The sequence below is a fragment of the Lonchura striata genome, chromosome W, assembly GCF_050655825.1.
Source record: "Lonchura striata isolate lonStrDom1 chromosome W, ASM5065582v1, whole genome shotgun sequence".
Lineage (NCBI taxonomy): Eukaryota > Metazoa > Chordata > Aves > Passeriformes > Estrildidae > Lonchura > Lonchura striata.
Genome location: NC_140743.1, coordinates 20,894,152 through 20,901,888, shown reverse-complemented (window position 1 = coordinate 20,901,888; position 7,737 = coordinate 20,894,152).

Genomic DNA, 7,737 nt, shown 5'->3' with positions numbered 1-7,737 from the left:
TTAGAAAGCTTGGTCTCCCTGCCGAGGTTTAGTCAAACGTGCAGAGGAGTCATACACTCGAACTCCTGCCATGTCCCTTCGCCTGATTCCTACTACACTTAGGAAGCTTGGTCTCCCTGCCGAGGTAACATCAAATGTCCTGCCAAGCCTTACACTCGAACTCTTGCCAAGTACCTTTGCCTTACTTATACTAGGCTTAGGAAGCTTGGTCTCCCTGCTGAGGTAAGGTCGAACATCCTGCCGAGCCTTACACTCGAGCTCCGGCCAAGTCCCTTCACCTGACTCCTACTAGGATTAGGAAGCTTGGTTCCCAGCGGAGGTAAGGTCGAACGTCCTGCCGAGCCTTACATTTGACGTCCGTCCCAGTACTTTTGCTTGACTCCGACTAGGCTTAGGAAGCTTGGTCTACCTGCCAAAGTAAAGACGAACGTCATGACGAGCCTCACCCTCGAACTCTGGCCAAGTCCCTTCGCCTGAGTCCTATAATGCTTAGGAAGCTTGGTCTCCCTGCCGAGGTAAGGTCGAACGTCCTACCAAGCCTTACACCCGAACTCGGGCCAAGTCCCCTCGCCTGACTCCTATGAGGCTTAGGAACCTTGGTCTCCCTGCCGAGGTAGAGTCGAACGTCCTGCCGAGCCTTACACTCGAATTCTGGCCAAGTCCTATCGCCTGACTCTCCTACTAGCCTTCGGAAGCTTGGTCTACCTGCCGTGGTAAAGTCGAACGTCCTGCCGAGCCTTACACTCGATTTCTGGCCCAGTCTTCTCGCCTGGCTCCTACCAGGCTTAGGAAGCTTTGTCTCCCTGCCGAGGTAGGGTCGAATGCCCTGCCGAGCCTTACGCTCGAACTCTGGCCAATTCCCTTTGCTTGACTCCTAAAAGGCTTAGGAAGCTTGGTCTCCCTGCCGAGGTTAGGTCGAACGTCCTGCTGAGACTTAAACTCGAGCTTTTTCCAAGTCCCTGTGCCTGACTTTTACTAGGCTTAGGAAGCTTAGTCTCCCTGTCGAGGTAAGGTCGAACGTCCTCCCGAGCCTTACACTCGAACTCGGGCCAAGTCCACTCGCCTGACTCCTACGAGGCTTAGGAAGCTTTGTCTTGCTTCTGAGGTAAGGTCGAACGTCCTACCGAGTCTTACGCTCGAACTATGGCCAAGTCCCCTCGCCTGACTCCTAGTAGGCTTAGGAAGCTTGGTCTCCCTGCCGAGGTAACGTCAAACGATCTGCCGAGCTTTACACTCGAACTCCGGCCAAGTCTCCTCACCTAACTCTCCTACTAAGCTTAGGAAGCTTGGTCTCCCTGCCGAGGAGAGGTCGAACGTCCTGCCGAGCCTTACACTTGAATTCGGGCCAAGTCCCTTCGCCGGACTCCTACTAGGCTTATGAAGCTTGTTCTCACAGCCGAGGTAAGGTCGAACGTCCCGCCAAGCCTTACACTCGATTTCTGGCCCAGTCTTCTCGCCTGGCTCCTACTAGGCTTAGGAAGCTTTGTCTCCCTGCCGAGGTAAGTTCGAACATCCTGCCGAGCCTTAAACTCGAATTTTTTCCAAGTCCCTTCGCCTGTCTTTTACTACGCTTAGGAAGCTTGGTCACCCTTCAGAGGTAAGGTCGAACGTCCTGCTGAGCCTTGCACAAGGATGCCGGCCAAGTCGCTTCGCCTGACTCCTACTAGGCTTAGGAAGCTTGGTCTCCCTGCCGAGGTAAAGTTGAACGTCCTGCCAGGCCTTACACTCGAATTCTGGCCAGGTCCTGTCACCTGACTCCTACTAGTCTTAGGAACCTTGGTCTCCCTGCCGAGGTAGGGTCGAACGAACTGCCGAGCCTTACACTCGAATTCTGGCCCAGGCCCCTCGAGTAACTCCAACTAAGCTTAGGAAGCTTGGTCTACCTGCCGCGGTGAAGTCGAACGTCCTGCCGAGCCTTACACTCGATTTCTGGCCCAGTCTTCTCGCCGGGCTCCTACTAGGCTTAGGAAGCTTTGTCTCCCTGCCGAGGTAGGGTGGAAGGTCGTGCCGAGCCTCACGCTCAAACTCTGGCCAATTCCCTTTGCTTGATTCCTAAAAGGCTTAGGAAGCTTGGTCTCCCTGTCGAGGTAAGGTCGAACGTCCTGCCGAGCCTTACACTCGAACTCGAGCCAAGTCCCCTCGCCTGACTCCTACGAGGCTTAGGAAGCTTTGTCTTGCTTCTGAGGTAAGGTCGAACGTCCTACCGAGTCTTACGCTCGAACTATGGCCAAGTCCCCTCGCCTGACTCCTAGTAGGCTTAGGAAGCTTGGTCTCCCTGCCGAGGTAACGTCAAACGATCTGCCGAGCTTTACACTCGAACTCCGGCCAAGTCTCCTCACCTAACTCTCCTACTAAGCTTAGGAAGCTTGGTCTCCCTGCCGAGGAGAGGTCGAACGTCCTGCCGAGCCTTACACTTGAATTCGGGCCAAGTCCCTTCGCCGGACTCCTACTAGGCTTATGAAGCTTGTTCTCAGAGCCGAGGTAAGGTCGAACGTCCCGCCAAGCCTTACACTCGATTTCTGGCCCAGTCTTCTCGCCTGGCTCCTACTAGGCTTAGGAAGCTTTGTCTCCCTGCCGAGGTAAGTTCGAACATCCTGCCGAGCCTTAAACTCGAATTTTTTCCAAGTCCCTTCGCCTGTCTTTTACTACGCTTAGGAAGCTTGGTCACCCTTCAGAGGTAAGGTCGAACGTCCTGCTGAGCCTTGCACAAGGATGCCGGCCAAGTCGCTTCGCCTGACTCCTACTAGGCTTAGGAAGCTTGGTCTCCCTGCCGAGGTAAAGTTGAACGTCCTGCCAGGCCTTACACTCGAATTCTGGCCAGGTCCTGTCACCTGACTCCTACTAGTCTTAGGAACCTTGGTCTCCCTGCCGAGGTAGGGTCGAACGAACTGCCGAGCCTTACACTCGAATTCTGGCCCAGGCCCCTCGAGTAACTCCAACTAAGCTTAGGAAGCTTGGTCTACCTGCCGCGGTGAAGTCGAACGTCCTGCCGAGCCTTACACTCGATTTCTGGCCCAGTCTTCTCGCCGGGCTCCTACTAGGCTTAGGAAGCTTTGTCTCCCTGCCGAGGTAGGGTGGAAGGTCGTGCCGAGCCTCACGCTCAAACTCTGGCCAATTCCCTTTGCTTGATTCCCAAAAGGCTTAGGAAGCTTGGTCTCCCTGTCGAGGTAAGGTCAAACGTCCTGCCACGCCTTACGTTCGACCTCTGGCCAATTCCCTTTACTTTACTCCTAAAAGGCTTAGGAAGCTTGGTCTCCCTGCCGAGGTAAGTTCGAACATCCTGCCGAACCTTAAACTCCAATTTTCTCCAAGTCCCTTCGCCTGACTTTTACAACGCTTAGGAGACTTGGTCTACCTGCCGAGGTAAGGTCGAACGTCCTGCTGAGCCTTTTGCTCAAACTCTGGCCAAATCCCCTCGCCTAACTTCTACGAGGCTTAGGAAGCTTGGTCTCCCTGCCGAGGTTTAGTCAAACGTGCAGAGGAGTCATACACTCGAACTCCTGCCATGTCCCTTCGCCTGATTCCTACTACACTTAGGAAGCTTGGTCTCCCTGCCGAGGTAACGTCAAATGTCCTGCCGAGCCTTACGCTCGAATTCTGGCCAATTCCCCTCGCCTGACTCCTATGAGGCTTAGGAAGCTTTGTCTCCCAGCCGAGGTTAGGTCGAACGTCCTGCTGAGACTTAAATTCGAGCTTTTTCCAAGTCCCTGTGCCTGACTTTTACTAGGCTTAGGAAGCTTGGTCTCCCTGTCGAGGTAAGGTCGAACGTCCTGCTGAGCCTTACGCTCGAACTATGGCCAAGTCCCCTCGCCTGACTCCTAGTAGGCTTAGGAAGCTTGGTCTCCCTGCCGAGGAGAGGTCGAACGTCCTGCTGAGACTTAAACTCGAGCTTTTTCCAAGTCCCTGTGCCTGACTTTTACTAGGCTTAGGAAGCTTGGTCTCCCTGTCGAGGTAAGGTCGAACGTCCTGCCGAGCCTTACACTCGAACTCGGCCCAAGTCCACTCGCCTGACTCCTACGAGGCTTAGGAAGCTTGGTCTCCCTGCCGAGGTAAGTTCGAACATCCTGCCGAACCTTAAACTCCAATTTTCTCCAAGTCCCTTCGCCTGACTTTTACAACGCTTAGGAGACCTGGTCACTCTGCCGAGGTAAGGTCGAACGTCCTGCCGAGCCTTTTGCTCTAACTCTGGCCAAATCCCCTCGCCTTACTTCTACGAGGCTTAGAAAGCTTGGTCTCCCTGCCGAGGTTTAGTCAAACGTGCAGAGGAGTCATACACTCGAACTCCTGCCATGTCCCTTCGCCTGATTCCTACTACACTTAGGAAGCTTGGTCTCCCTGCCGAGGTAACATCAAATGTCCTGCCAAGCCTTACACTCGAACTCGGGCCAAGTCCACTCGCCTGACTCCTACGAGGCTTAGAAAGCTTTGTCTTGCTTCAGAGGTAAGGTCGAACGTCCTACCTAGTCTTACGCTCGAACTATGGCCAAGTCCCCTCGCCTGACTCCTAGTAGGCTTAGGAAGCTTGGTCTCCCTGCCGAGAAGAGGTCGAACGTCCTGCCGAGCCTTACACTCGAATTCGGGCCAAGTCCCTTCACCGGACTCCTACTAGGCTTATGAAGCTTGTTCTCACAGCCGAGGTATAGTCGAACGTCCTGCCAAGCCTTACAGTCGATTTCTGGCCCAGTCTTCTCGCCTGGCTCATACTAGGCTTAGGAAGCTTTGTCTCCCTGCCGAGGTAAGTTCGAACATCCTGCCGAGCCTTAAACTCGAATTTTTTCCAAGTCCTATCGCCTGACTTTTACTAGGCTTAGGAAGCTTGGTCACCCTTCAGAGGTAAGGTCAAATGTCCTGCCGAGCCTTTTGCTCAAACTCTGGCCAAGTCCCCTCGCTGACTTCTACGAGGCTTAGGAAGCTTTGTCTCCCTGCCGAGGAGAGGTCGAACGTCCTGCCGAGCCTTACACTCGATTTCTGGCCCAGTCTTCTCGCCTGGCTCCTACTAGGCTTAGGAAGCTTTGTCTCCCTGCCGAGGTAGGGTCGAATGTCCTGCCGAGCCTTACGCTCGAACTCTGGCCAATTCCCCTCGCCTGACTCCTATGAGGCTTAGGAAGCTTGGTCTCCCTGCCGAGGTTAGGTCGAACGTCCTGCTGAGACTTAAACTTGAGCTTTTTCCAAGTCCCTGTGCCTGACTTTTACTAGGCTTAGGAAGCTTTGTCTCTCTGCCGAGGTAAGGTCGAACGTCCTGCCAGGCCTTACGCTCGAATTCTGGCCAAGTCCCTTCGCCTGACTACTATTAGGCTTAGGAAGCTTGGTCTCCCTTCTGAGGTTAGGTCGAACGTCCTAACGAGCCTTGCACAAGGATTCCGGCCAAGTCCTTTCGCCTGACTCTTACTAGGCTTAGGAAGTTTGGTCTCCCTGCCGAGGTAAAGTTGAACGTCCTGCCAGGCCTTACACTCGATTTCTGGCCAGGTCCTGTCGCCTGACTCCTACTAGTCTTAGGAACCTTGGTCTACCTGCCGAGGTAGCGTCGAACGTCCTGCCGAGCCTTACACTCGAATTCTGGCCCAGGCCCCTCGACTAACTCCTACTAAGCTTATGAAGCTTGGTCTACCTGCCGCGGTAAAGTCGAACGTCCTGCCGAGCCTTACACTCGATTTCTGGCCCTGTCTTCTCGCCGGGCTCCTACTAGGCTTAGGAAGCTTGGTCTACCTGCCGCGGTAAAGTCGAACGTCCTGCCGAGCCTTACACTCGATTTCTGGCCCTGTCTTCTCGCCGGGCTCCTACTAGGCTTAGGAAGCTTGGTCTCCCTGCCGAGGTAGGGTGGAACGCCCTTCCGAGCCTTACGCTCAAACTCTGGCCAATTCCCTTTGCTTGACTCCTAAAAGGCTTAGGAAGCTTGGTCTCCCTGTCGATGTAAGGTCGAACGTCCTGCCGAGCCTTACACTCGAACTCGAGCCAAGTCCCCTCGCCTGACTCCTAGTAAGCTTAGGAAGCTTTGTCTCCCTGCTGAGGTGAGGTCGAATGTCCTGCCGAGCCTTACACTCGAACTCCGGCCAAGTCCCCTCGCCTAACTCTCCTACTAGGCTTAGGAAGCTTGGTCTCACTGCCGAGGAGAGGTCGAACGTCCTGCCGAGCCTTACACTCGAACTCTGGCCAAGTCCCTTCACCTGACACCTACTAAGGTTAGGAAGCTTGTTCTCACTGCCGAGGTAGGGTCGAACGTCCTGCCGAGCCTTACACTCGAATTCTGGCCAAGTCTCATCACCTGACTACTACTAGGCCTAGGAAGCTTGTTCTCACTGCTGAGGAAAGGACAAACGTCCTGCCGAGCCTCACACTCAAATTCTGGCCAAGTCCTGTCGCCTGACTCCTACTAGGCTTAGGACGCTACATCTCCTTGACGAGGTAAGGTCGAACGTCCTACCGAGCCTTACACTCGAACTCGGGCCAAGTCCCCTCGCCTGACTCCTATGAGGCTTAGGAAGCTTTGTCTCCCTGCCGAGGTAGGGTCGAACGTCCTGCCGAGCCTTACGCTCGGACTCTGGCCAAGCCCTCTCGCTTGATACCTAAAAGGCTTAGGAAGCTTGGTCTCCCTGCCAAGGTAAAGTCGAACGTCCTGCCGAGCCTTTTGCTCAAACTCTGGCCAAGTCCCTTCGCCTGACTTCTACGAGGCTTAGGAAGCTCTGTCTCCCTGCCGAGGTAAGGTCGAACGTCCGGCCAGGCCTTACGCTTGAATTCTGGCCAAATCCCTTCGCCTGACCACTACTAGGCTTAGGAAGCTTGGTCTCCCTGCCGAAGTAATGTCGAACGTCCTGCCGAGCCTTGCACTCGAATTCGGGCCAAGTCCCTTCGCCGGACTCCTACTAGGCTTATGAAGCTTGGTCTCCCTGTCGAGGTGAGGTCGAACGTCCTGCCAAGCCTTACACTCGATTTCTGGCCCAGTCTTCTCGCCTGGCTCCTACTAGTCTTAGGAAGCTTTGTCTCCCTGCCGAGGTAGGGTCGAATGTCCTGCTGAGCCTTACGCTCGAACTCTGGCCAATTCCCTTTGCTTGACACCTAAAAGGCTTAGGAAGCTTTGTCTCCCTGCCGAGGTTAGGTCGAACGTCCTGCCGAGACTTAAACTCGAGGTTTTTCCAAGTCCCTGTGCCTGACTTTTACTAGGCTTAGGAAGCTTGGTCTCCCTGCCGAGGTAAGGTCGAACGTCCTGCCGAGCCTTACACTCGAACTCGGGCCAAGTCCACTCGCCTGACTCCTACGAGGCTTAGAAGTCTTTGTCTTGCTTCAGAGGTAAGGTCGAACGTCCTACTGAGTCTTACGCTCGAACTATGGCCAAGTCCCCTCGCCGGACTCCTAGTAGGCTTAGGAAGCTTGGTCTCCCTGCCGAGGAGAGGTCGAACGTCCTGCCGAGCCTTACACTCGAATTCGGGCCAAGTCCCTTCGCCGGACTCCTACTAGGCTTATGAAGCTTGTTCTCACAGCCGAGGTAAGGTCGAACGTCCTGCCAAGCCTTACACTCGATTTTTGGCCCAGTCTTCTCGCCTGGCTCCTACTAGGCTTAGGAAGCTTTGTCTCCCTGCCGAGGTAAGTTCGAACATCCTGCCGAGCCTTTTGCCCAAACTCTGGCCAAGTCCCCTCGCTGACTTCTTCGAGGCTTAGGAAGCTTTGTCTCCCTACCGAGGTAAGGTCGAACGTCCTGCCAGGCCTTACGCTCGAATTCTGGCCAAGTCCCTTCGCCTGACT